This window comes from Dasypus novemcinctus, chromosome 15 (genome assembly GCF_030445035.2).
Source record: "Dasypus novemcinctus isolate mDasNov1 chromosome 15, mDasNov1.1.hap2, whole genome shotgun sequence".
In the NCBI taxonomy this organism is placed as follows: Eukaryota; Metazoa; Chordata; class Mammalia; order Cingulata; family Dasypodidae; genus Dasypus; species Dasypus novemcinctus.
The window spans coordinates 8,873,483-8,883,642 of NC_080687.1; positions in this window are offsets into that span (position 1 = coordinate 8,873,483).

Genomic DNA, 10,160 nt, shown 5'->3' on the forward strand with positions numbered 1-10,160 from the left:
AGGGGGAGACCCACGAGGCAGATGCCACCTGGAGGTGGAGTGGACTAAGCCCCCTGGGACTCTGCCCCCCCACCGCCAGTTGTTTATTGTTTGTTTGTTTGAGGTACTGGGGCCGGGAATGAACCCGGGACCTCATACATGGGAAGCTGGCGCTCAGCCACTGAGCTACACAGTTCCCCTGAGTTAGTTGTTTTTAGGAGGTACTGGGGATCACACCAGGACGTTGTACATGGGAAGCAGGCGCTCAACCACTTGAGCTATATGGCTTCCTTCGCTATGGTGTTTTACAAGGGGGAAATTCCCACCTCGGTTTACTGAAGAGTTGGGTACCCAAGGGAGGTGGGGGAGGGGTAATGGTGACAGAACATTCGCCACGCAGCGTGTCTGTGTTCTTTCCCATTTCACCCCAAATCCACCGGGTACCCTTGGACTTTACTGAAACCTCAGAAGGTTTCAAGATGCCACTAATGATTTTTTTTTTTTTTTTGCCTCAATTGTTCTTTTTACTACTTCCCATCTACACGCTCACAAGTCACTAGAACACACCCTCATTCTAACAAAAATGAGGGACAGGCTTGACAAGCCGAGTCTTCTAAGAAAGGCAGTGGGAAGCCTGGTTCTCAAGTATAATATTCTACACAGAATCCAATGGAGTGTAGAGGGAACCAGCGTTTGGTTTGCTGTGTCCTGGCCTAATACCTGCAGGTACCAGTTCATGTTTCAGTTATTTCTAAACCTGGTACAGCTACCATACTTACAAATAAATCCCAGGCCGGAGCTCTTGGAAATTATTCTTATGGCTACCCATTCTTCATTTTTATAGGTTAAGAACTTAAGCCATCTAGAGGGGCTTCCTCCAACCTGACACCCCAGTCTTGTTTTTTGGGGTGGGCGGGGTAGTAGACCTGTGGCTCTTTAGGCAGTGACCAAGTGAAGAAGGAAACTGGTTCCACTTGCCCGCTGTGGGGCCAGCTGTGGCCCAGTTGTGAATCCCTTCTGTGGTGGAGGCCTCTGGGGGGCGCAGGGAAGGGGCTTCCGTGGTTCTGGACAGCTGCTCCACGGCAAAATCGGCCTGCTTCCGGGTGACCAGACTTCCCTAGTCTTTTTGTCAGGACAGCTTAGCTGGCAGAAGCTGAAGCTGAGGCTCCCTCTCAGGAACTCCTGCCAGGCTTGAGGTGAGGCCTCCCCTGTGCTGAGGAGGGGCCTGGTGGATGGTCAGGCTCTCCTCCTTCCTGCCGGGGCCCTGAGGAGAGGAGAATCCTGCAGCGCCCATGAGGTGGATGAAGCTGAGCCCGCGCCGACAGCAGAAGCAGCTCCGCTCCTGACCGGCAGCCTTCTTTCACCAGACAGCGCACTTCCCCAGGCCGGCGTGCTTGGCTCACGGCTGGTTTCCCCGCCAGCCCTTGGGGCGCTTTGCTACTTCTAGACTGCCTGCACGCCTTGCTGCTCAGGGCTGCCTGCCACTGCAAGGCCCTGGCCCCAGAACTTTCCTGGCCCTTGCACCTCTGCTGGAAACCATTCGTGGGGTCATTTCTAGGGACTGGAAAGGCCAGGCCAATGTGTGCTTTAGACACAAGGGGCAATCGGGGCGTTTGCCTTTGGACCATCTACAGGAGGGGAACTTGAGGCGTCCTGTGGCAGAACAGGGAGGGAGGTACTTTGGGGCTTCAGCACCTCTTAAACCGTCCCCCAGAGAGAGCCGCTTACTTCCGCATGCACTGCCGGCTCTGTCGCGAGAAGATGAACCACAAGTAATAAAAACCAAGATGAAGTTCTGTGTGAATCTTTTCAGCTCACGAAGTTGGAGACAAAAGGCGGGTTGAAGACCCTCTGGTTCTGGTCCTCCTGTACGGTTTTGAAAGCCAGACCCAGGGAGGTAGACTGAGGCGCTGCCATCACACAGCCGCTCCGTGGCCGGAGGCGCACCAGCCGTCCATTGCCATGGCTGCCACCCCTTTACAGCCTCACTGGCCACATAGCTGCTTCTCAGTGTTGAAAACTGTTAAGGAAAGGAACAACCTTCCAGCTCCTTCAAGTCCCTCTGCTTGTCCCAATTGGCACTTTTGAAAGCGGGTGGGCCGCCAGGCATGGAGGCACGCTGCCCTGGTGACGGCTGGTTTAGAGGAGTGGAGAACAGGCGGGTGTTTGGAAGCGAGTCCTGCCTTTTAGACCGGGCATGCCCTCAGCAGACGCTACCCCCAGCTTCACCTGCGCAGGTGCCTTGGGGAAGGAAAGCCGAGGAAATGCCATTTCCTATTCTGATTGGCTTTGGATGGAAAGAGGTTTTTGCCTGGTGGAAGTCTTCAGTGACAACGGTCTGTATTTACCACCTTCGTGATTTCCAGAACCCTTTAAGGGACCTGATGGTTGCAGAGAAAACCTCAAGATGGTTCTCCTTGTCTTAGTTAAGACCTTTTGGTGGCAAGCACCACTTGAGATGGCTTGAGCTTTAAGTGGTCTCTCTAGAGGCCCAAGGGCCAAATGCAGGTGACTCCAGGGCAGCCTGGGAATCTGCCAGAACCCAGCAGAACTCCTCCTACATTCTTTTCTGCTTTTTCTCTCTCTGCTAGCAGCTTTCCTGTCTTCTTCTCTAAGGGTGGAAGATGATGCCATTGACATCTCCTCTAATGAAGAGATTAGCCACCTGGCCCACCTGGGCCAGGTACACAACCTGAGTCAGGTAGGAGAACACTAATCTTGGTGGGTGACTGATGGTCAGTTCTCAGGAAAAAAAGAATGTCGAGGGGCAGGCAGACGTTTAAAAAGACTGGTGGGTTTCAGTCAAGTTATTGGCCAAGTTAGTTCTTGATACTGAAAACATGGCATTGTCAAAGTGGGCATCTCAAGGAACAACTGAGACGCCATGGAGATTCCAGCGATTCGCCTCACTTCCTGGGCGATAAACTGCCTAGGATGGGGCTGGATCTTCTTAGAGAACAGTTTTCCTACAATTCAGCTAGCTGAGGAGAGTCTCACGCTTCTATGTGACTATCATGTGTTTTGTCATCCTGGTGAGGTGGTCTAGCTGGGTGGAGCCTGACCATGAAAATGTGATTTTAAACTTGCATAGACTGAGATGTATGTATCAGCATATATGCACACATAACTATATTTTTAAACCCCACCCTACTTCCCAAAAGGATTTTAGGCAACAGCTAATAAAAATACGGGAAAACTCGGAACAAAAGCAATCAAAGCCAAATCAAAAGCCAAGTGACGCAGAGGTTGCTGTTGAGCAGAGAGGCAAGGGATGGGCAGGCCACAATTCCTGGCCAGAACTGACGGCTGAACTTAGAGCTGAGCTTTCTAGTAGTCAAGGCAAAGAAGAAACATTAGGAATCGCATTGCTATTATGATTTGAAAAGTGTACATCTCTGGAACAGAGAGTCCAGGGACTCCTGGGGTTCTCAAAACCCTGTCACGGGGTCGACAGATCAAAACTGTTTTCATATTGATACCAAGACATCGTTTACTTTTTTCACTCTCCTTCTCTCATGAGTATACGGTGGGGTTTTCCAGAGGGCACATGTTGTGTAATATCAAAAGAGACTGAATTCAGAAGCAGATATGAAAATCAAGCTGTCTTCTTCTAAGCCAGACATTCAAGAAATTTGAAAAAACATAAAGCAATGCTGAACTTCTTGCTAATTTTTGAAAAATTATTTTCTTAAAAAGTTAATTATGTTGATATATCATAGATTTATACTTATTTTAAATGAATATTTAATTTTTTGTTTCAGTTTTTAATCTGGTAAATATTGATGGCTATAACCCATATAATCAACCCTTCTTTGGGGTTTTGCAACTATTTTTAAGAACATCAAGGGGTCCAGAGATCAAAATATTTGAGAACTGCTGATCTAAAATATCGCCATTATTTGAACACAAGAGACATTGATTTTGCCCAAAAATTTCCTTCCTGAAACAACAGTGAACTGAAAATAAAACGGTGTCAATGTAAAAATAATCCAGAGGGAAACTGCTTTTTGCTTACCTTCACATAAGCTAGCAATTGTAAAAAATACGACGTCTTAACCTGAGACTGAAGACGAGGTTATGGCATTCCCTGGCAGAGGCCACCATGGGATAGGTGGACTGAAGTTACCAGCAGCCTTGGTCTGCTAAAATAGGAAACTCAGTCTAGATGGGTTCATTTCCCAGGGCTGCTGTAACAAATTACCATAAACTTGGGGGCTTAAAACACTGGAAATGTATTCTGGAGGCAAGGTGTCAGCCGGCTGTGCTACCTCTGGAGGCCCTAGGAAGCAGCCTTCCTTCCTTGCCTCCTCCTGGAGGCTCCTGGCAATCCCTGGCCTTCCCTGGCTTAGAACTGCTTCTCTCCAACTTCTGCTTCCACCTTCCCAGGGCCTTCTCTCTTTCGGTAACTCTGTGTACTTTCCTCTTCGTATCCGGATGCCAGTCATTGAATTCAGGGTCCTCCCTAATCCAGTGTGATCTCATCTCAATCCTTAACCAAGGTTGCAGGTGGATGTGCATTTTGAGGGGACTGGTCAACCTACATAATAGGGAAACAAAAATCTACATAAAAAAGTATTATATTTGTATGACAAAGGGATTTTTTTTTTTTTTAGTTTGGGAAATAGTGAGCTTACGGAGAGGCTGATCAATAACTTGATTGATTTAATGATTAAGAAGTTCATTGTACATTTATAATTCAAATGATCACAATTGAGTCACACCTTTTCAGATATGTGTATATTGCATTAGGAAGACAGAACTACGTTGTACAGTTGCAGTAGAAAAGAAGGAAGCAAGTCCTAGGTATGGCATTGTCTGATGTTAGGTCAGCCTCAGGCCTGGGAAGAGATGGCAAAAGAGAAATGCTAAAGAAAATGTGAACTGTGAGGTATAAAGAGAACTTTTTTTTTTTTTTTTGACAGCATCGTTGACAAGGAAGAATAAGGCCATGTATGTGAATTTTAGTAAGATGTTAAGATGAAAATATTTTATAGTTCACTTATGGATTAATGGAGAGATGTAGGGTAGATTATGGTATAATTAGATTGATTTGTAGCTGGTTGAATAATTACTTCCAAAATGTCTTGGTAATGGATCCACTTTTGATGGAAGTTTCTACTACCTTGCCATAGGAGTCTATCTTCAGCCTCTCAATACAGTCGTGTTAGAAGTGAGAGGCTGAAGACATCTATTGGTGACACAAAGATGGGGGGAATAGCAAAATGCACTAGGAAGACAGAACCAGAGTCTAAAAAATATTTCTGAAGACTGAAGCAATGTATCAACTCTAATAAGATGGAATTTGATAAAGAAGCATCCCACAATGGGGGTTATTCCTAAAAGCCAACCAAACAAGTTCAAGCTGTCTGGAACCAGGATGAGGCAAATATAAAAATGTGTCCTGTAAAGACCTTGCTGTGGGTAGACCACCACTTTGTTTCTAGGATAACGCTTCTTGAAGCTTCCTGGTGTGAACAGGTGTTAGGCTAGGGAACAGGAGAGTGAGGGTGGGGGGTATGGTTTAACAGTACAGTGTGTACAAGAAAACAGCAAACTCAAAAATAGCCTTGTAAAATGCTGCATGAGTGGTCTCAGATTGCTCTGATGGAGGCTTGGTGTCCAGAGTGGAGGAGATGGACCTGCTCTCCACTGTGGAAGGTGGCCCTCACCTGGAATATTGGAGACGCATGGGCCAGCCAGGATGCGTAGAGAAGACAGCGGCTAAGATGGGCAGGACCCTGAAATCATGGCGTGTCCCTGCCGGCACCCTCTCAAGCGTGGCCCTTGGCCCGCTACCTCTCAACCTCATTTCCTGTCTCTTCCCTTACTCTCTCCGTTTCAGCCACACTGATCTCCTTCACAGTCCTCTAACATCATCACGCATCACTGTGGGGCCCTTGCTTTCCCCCAGATAGTCCCCTGGCTCAGCCCTTCATTTCATTTAGGTCTCTGCTCAGATGTCACCTCCTCCCCAGGACTTCCGTGGCCTCCCAACCTAAAGAGTCACTCCCTTTCCCATTCTCTTTACCCTTTTTATTTTTCCTTAATGTAGTCCTCTCTACCTGTTATACTATACATTCATGTGTTTAACTATTTATTTTTTGTCTTCTTCAATAGAATGTAAATCCCAGGAGCGCTGGGGCTTTGTTTCCCCCTTCCTCCCTGGCTCCCGCGGCACTGCTGGCACTCAGGAGCAGGATTTGACTGACTCAAATAGAACGAGGCCATCCTGCTCAGCTATAGAAGGAAAGCCTTGGAGAGCTGCATTCAAACATCTGAGGAGTTACTTTGTGGAAGAGGCTCCGGCTTTTCCCACGTGGCCAAGCTAGAAGCACTGAGTTGAAGCTCAAGAAAAGGAGCTTTGGAATGCTCGGGCTCCAGGAAAGAAAACATTGCTAACAACAATGGGCCACTTGAAGCATCCTTGCCACTGGATGTGTTTCTTTGGATGAGACTTGTCAGGGATATTGTTTGGAATTTGAATTAGACAATATTTAAGACTTCTGTTTCAGAACTTTGAGACTGTCACAAGTCAGGTCACCTCTGCCTTGTTTAAAAAAATGTTTAATTTGGTCTACTGAAAGTTTTACTGTGTAAGCACATTTTTCAATATTTTAAAGCGACAGACACCAGGATGCATTTTTATAAAAGTATGCCCATTTTCTAAAACATGGTTTGCACTAGGTATGACTTAAGAGAAGAAAGATTTTGATTTCCTGGGAAATAGGAGTTATTCCCTGAGAGTATCTTGAGAATGATCAAAATGTATCTAATTTTTCTCATTTGCATATCCAATGTGCTCAACGCCCTTGGAAATAATCCTACATGTTGCTTTCTGGGTATTCTTCCAGATAAGACATGGCAAGCTTCCCAAGGAGAATGACAGGCACCAACAGCTGAGAAAGGAAATACATCATCCCATTGGAAAACTACTTCAGCAGTCAGGAAATTACCCTGGTATGAACAGACAGACAACCAGGCAAAAGTGTTCTTTTGAAAATAGCACCAAATGTTTGGTATCATCAGAGCTCAGAAGCCACTCAACATAAAGGTCTCTATTTTTATAAATAAAAACAAAACAAAAAAACAATGTTTGCAGAGGACTCTGGGTTTCTCACTCAGGAGAAAAGGGACAAAATATCAGCGTGGAAAGACTCCAGGCAGCTTCCAGCGAATGCCCTGGCAGTGCTGGCTCCCACAGCCCGAAGCAGGCCAAGACCGAGATAAGGCCCAAAAGCGTGTCATGGGAATCTGTGACTATCTTTCCTGACTACGTGGTGAGATTGCTGCTCCTGAAAATGCTGGGACCACATGGCTAGTGCTCTGTTAAGCTAGCACAAAGAAGAGAAAAGAAGGTCTTTCCTGAAAGGCTGGATTTTAAAAACTTATCTCAAACAACAACAACACACCCCAAACATAATTCCAGCACATTAAAACAAGATGTTCAGGAATTAAAAGCTGGCCTGAAATTGTACTACTCGAAACTGATGCTTTTTATTAGAAGCTAAATCTGGGATCTCACATTGCCACTGATGTTTTATTAAACAGTTTTTTTTTTCAAATAAATTTATTTTGCAATACTGCAGAAATAACAACAACAACAACAAAAACAAACCCGGGCACTTCACATGCGCGAGACCCCGGGTTCTATCCCTTGTACCTCCTAAATAAAAAACCCTTGACAACTGACTTGAAAGGTAGCCGCAGGGGTGAACCTCCCGACCCCTGCCAGCTGGGAGAGCACTGTTTCATGAGAAGGGAAAGGAAGTACATGAATATTCGACACCAAGTTCCTGGGAATCTCCCAGGGAATGAGTGGGCGGGGAAATTGGGTCAACGAGGCCAGCGCAGCCCCAAGAGCAGGGCCGGGGCTGCTTCTGCTAGCCCACCCCTGGCGCAGGGCACTTGTCCTCCCTACCCGGCATCAGCTGCGGGGGGGGCGGCTCCCCGCGCCTCCTGTGCCCCGCGGGAGCCACCGGTGGGCTCCGGGGACCCCCAGACCCGGTTGTAGCTTCGCTGTGGGGCGCCCACCTCCCCTCTAGGCTGCCGGCCCCCCTGGGCTGGGACCCCAGCGCGCGCCCCAAAGCGAGTCCTCAGGAAAGACTCTGAATGTTGCCGGGAAGTGACAGGACTCGTGATAACGAGTAAGTTACTATTACAGGCCAAAGGCAGGCGAGGCCGCTGGAAGCCGCCTCTGGGCCGCAGCCGGGGGCTTTGGCTCGCCGGGGGGCCGGATTTTCCTGTACCGGCACCAGAAGGGCACCCCCTTCTTTGGGGGGTCCGGGAAGCGGGGTGGGGACAGAGGCCTGGGGTGGCGCGCCCGGTGGCCCGTCGAGGCAGAACGACTCCTTACGGGAAGAACGGAGCCTTCCGCCCGGTTGCCCAATACCTGGGCCGCTTTCAAAACCGGACCTGTTAGGAAACAGCTTCCCCCCGGGGAGAAGATGTCAGGTTCCGCGGCGGCGAGAAGGGCGCCGCGGGCACCTCGTGCCGCCGCCTGCCCTGGGACTGCGGAGGTGACGGCGCCCTCTGGGCCTCGCCCGGCAGGCCGTAAAAACCCCAGGCCCCAGGTGTGGAGGCCACAAAGGCGCCCCGCCCGCCCCGGACTGGGGAGCCCCTCTCTGCGCCCCATTAGTTCCCGCGCAGCGCGAGGGCGCCGGGGGAGCCGCAGGGGCCGCGGGGCGGGCCAGGGCGGCGCCGTCTCCGCCCCGGCTCCCTCCCTCGGCCCCGCGCCCGGCCCCCGCGCGCCTCCATTTGGCGAATTCACCACCGCGCCGCGCGCCAGGCAAGGGCCACCTGCCGGCGGCCGGCGGCACTGCCGGGACAGGCTTGCAGGCCCCGGGCGAGGCCCCGCGGAAGGGCTGCCCGGCCTCCGCCTCCGCCAACCAGTGCTTGACCCGACGCGCAAACTGTTCTCTGCTTTCTCGGGACGTTCTCAGGACATTTTTGAACCCACATCTGCTGGAACACACGCACGGCCTCTTGCCTTGGCCCGTCTTGGCATCTTAGCCATCCGGACTGTGCCCTCTCCAGCCAGGCTCCCCGCACCGGCTGTTCCCTGAGCTGGAACAAGAGCCACCCCGCAGACAGGGACGGCCGCGTTGCTGGGCGCTCTGCGGTCCTGGAAGGAGAGGGCAAGCCTCCCTTCTTGAGGTTCACTTAGGCCAGACAGCCGCAGTGCACCTGGAAAGCAGTTTCTGTAAGGGGCTTGGACCGAGTGTATGTGTGTGTGTGTGCATGGGGCAGACTGAGGCCGATCAAGTATACCAGAAGTCAGAAGGAAAATGCAAGCCAAGTGCGGTGAGCGCACGGTAAGGAAAACTTCCTATGAGCCTAGAGTCCCGGGGGCTCAGGCTAGTTGCAGAGACAGGCCTAACCCGGCAATTGCACTTGCTGGCTGTCACTGCCACCCAAGTCCTAGGAGAAAGAGCTCCATGAAGGCTGGAGAAGGAAAGTCTCAGGGCTGCTGTCCAGAGCTAGTGCCTGCAGAATGGGAGAGATTTGTGTCCTTGGAAGGCAAGGCGGGCACGGTAGGGCCTTCCGCAGGGAGAAGGCAGTGGTAGCAGCAGCTTACATCGAGTGACGGTGGGCTGGGTGGGGCACTGCTGGTTCTCTGCAGTAAAGGAGCTGCGGGAGGAGTGTGCAGTTACTATGTAGGGCGGTTAGAGTAGGAGACCTCAAAACCTCAGCATCACCTGGGAACTTGTTAGAAATGCAAATCCCAAAGCCCACCCAGACCCACTGAAGCACAATCTCTTGGGAGGTCTCCCGCAGTGTCTTTTAACAAGCCCTCCAGGTGATTCTGATGTGCTTTGACTTCTGAGAAGCCACCCAATAGGGAATGGGGAATAGAGGCGGCCTGGGTAGCATTCCAGGTGTGAGGCAGTAGAAGCTGGCATCCGTGCCTGTAAATAAAGGGGAATGTGGGTGGTCCCACGGACGGGCATGGGGTATGGGAAGGGATCCAGTTTCTGAGGGAGACTGCCATGTTGACTTGGTGCGATGGCTACGCATCCCCCAGGGAAATTCTGCAAGGCTACTGGAAGGAAGCGCCTGTGACACAGGTGAGAAAGCAGGGACGAGCATCACCTGTGTGGTGTGGAAAGTTGAAACTAAGAGAATGATCTTTCACTGAGGAAATAGGTATAGTGAGAGGAGATCAGAGAGACAGAGAGGGGAGG